Source organism: Gossypium arboreum, chromosome 1, assembly GCF_025698485.1.
Source record: "Gossypium arboreum isolate Shixiya-1 chromosome 1, ASM2569848v2, whole genome shotgun sequence".
In the NCBI taxonomy this organism is placed as follows: domain Eukaryota; kingdom Viridiplantae; phylum Streptophyta; class Magnoliopsida; order Malvales; family Malvaceae; genus Gossypium; species Gossypium arboreum.
In genome coordinates, this window is record NC_069070.1 from 24,649,864 (window position 1) to 24,652,101 (window position 2,238).

General features: G+C 36.2%; 1 non-coding gene across 1 annotated transcript; it reads left to right on the forward strand.

The window, feature by feature from the left end:
• Nucleotides 1–440: 440 nt before the first annotated feature.
• LOC128282252 (small nucleolar RNA R71) lies at nucleotides 441–547 on the forward strand. Its single transcript, XR_008272470.1, has one exon. It is a non-coding gene; the product is annotated as a small nucleolar RNA R71 (small nucleolar RNA).
• Nucleotides 548–2,238: the final 1,691 nt, after the last annotated feature.

Below are 2,238 nucleotides of genomic sequence, written 5' to 3' on the forward strand. Positions count from 1 at the left end.
TCCTCCAACCTACATTATAGGTATTACTATATGGGTTATTTTGAGATCGGAAGTTATTGTTACCCATATAGTTGACTTGTTCTTCTTTACTTGTAGGATTAAATGATTGGTATTTTGTATGCACACCTCTTCCGTTTGAGTCACACCTCATTACTGGATGTACCTGCGTAGAACCAAGAAAACTATCAATCTTTTTATTGAGAAGTTCTACCTGATTTGACAGCATAGTAACTGAGTCGACGTTATAAACGTCGGTTGTTTTTGTTGGCTTAGTTGTCATGACTTGCCACTGATAGTTATTCAGTGACATTTCTTCAATGAATTCATAAGCCTCTTTAGGTGTTTTGTTGTTGATGGTTCCGCCAGCAGCTGCGTCAACCATTTACCGAGTCGAGGGATTCAGACCATTGTGGAATGTTTGTACTTGAAGCCAAAGCGGCAACCTATGGTGAGGGCACATTCTCAGTAAGTTCTTGTATCTCTCCCATGCATCGTAAAGTGTTTCTAAATCCATCTGCACAAAAGAAGAGATATCATTACGTAATTTAGCCGTTTTAGCCGGCGGAAAATATTTTAGTAAAAATTTCTTGGTCATTTTTTCCCAAGTAGTTATAGACCCTCGTGGTAACAAGTTCAACCACTATTTAGCTTTGTTTCTCAGTGAAAAGGGAAATAACTGAAGACGAATGGCATCATCATAAATGCCATTGATTTTGAATGTATCGCAAAATTCCAAGCAATTTGCTAAGTGAGCGTTGGGATCTTCATCCTGTAAACCATCAAACTGAACAAACTGTTGTATCATCTGAATAGTGTTAGGTTTTAATTCAAAAGTATTTGCAGCTACAGCAGGTTTAACTATGCTAGATTCAGTTCTTGTTAAAGAAGGTTTAGCATAATCATACATAGTACGTGGAGCAGGATTTTGATTAGCCGCAATAGTAGGAGGTAGCTGATTGCCTTAGTTTTCAGCCATCTTGTTGGTTAGGGTTTGAGTATTGTCTTCTCGCTCATTCTCTGTGTATCGTAAGCTACGCCTTATTTCTCTTTGTTTTTTGAGAATTGTACAATCGATTTCTTCGTCAAAAAGTGATGGTCCAGACGGGTTTCTTCTAGTCATAAACTATAAAAAACTACCTAGAGAGAGAAAAAGTAAATTAATAAATAAAAATTAAAATAAAATTGCAAGAAAAATAAATGGCTAAAGTAAAGAAAATTTAGTGTTCCTAATATTTCAGTTCCCCGGCAATGGCACCAAAAACTTGATCGCGTGATTCGTAACGAGTAATAAATATTTATAATGAAGATCAAACCTAGACTAACTATTATCACGAAGAAAAGGCAAGCGCACCTATCGAACAATAGTATAGTAATGGCAAGACCGGGATATCGTACCCAAGGGAACCAAAAGTACTAGTAATAACTATCTTTTTATTATCTAGCCTAAGAATAAAAGGGTTTGTTTTAATTAACTAATTATTTAAATTAAGAACGCACAGAGAAAAGAATTGGGGAATTGCTTTTGGGAAAATTGATTGACTTGAGACAATACCTAAGGAAAAATCCACCTAGACTTTACTTGTTATTCTGGCTCCGAATCGGACGATTTATTTATTCAACTTGTTCCGTAGAGATCCCTAAGTTATGTTATTATCCCTGTTCAAGACTAATAACGTCTAATCCCTAGATTGAATAACCGAGACTTTTCTCTAGTTAACACTCTAGGGTTGCATTAACTCGATCTGTGGATCCCCTAATTAGGTTTCACCCTAATCCGAAAAAATCTTGTCACCCTATTTCTAGGCGTGCAATCAACTCCGCTTAATTATGGCAAATGTACTCTTAGACAGGGTTTATTCCTCCTCTGAATAAGAGCGTGCCTTGAATCAGTATCCTGGGATATCAAAACAAGAATTAAGAACACATAATTAAGAACAAGTTAAATATTTATCATACGATTCAGAAAATAATAACAAGATTCGTCTTAGGTTTCATTCCCCTTAGGTATCTAAGGGGTTTAGTTCATAATAAAATAATAGTACAACTCAAAAGTATAAAAATAACCAAACAAGAAGAAAACTCTAAAACCCCTGAACGAATTTTGAGAGAGATCTTCAGTCTTGAAGTAGCTCCGGCTTTTGGGATGGATCGTCTGGCTTCCTTCAAGTAATTCCTGGCGTATGGTTCTGTATTCCAAAAAAGTTCTGGATGAAGCCCCCCTCTCTAGGTCATACTTAG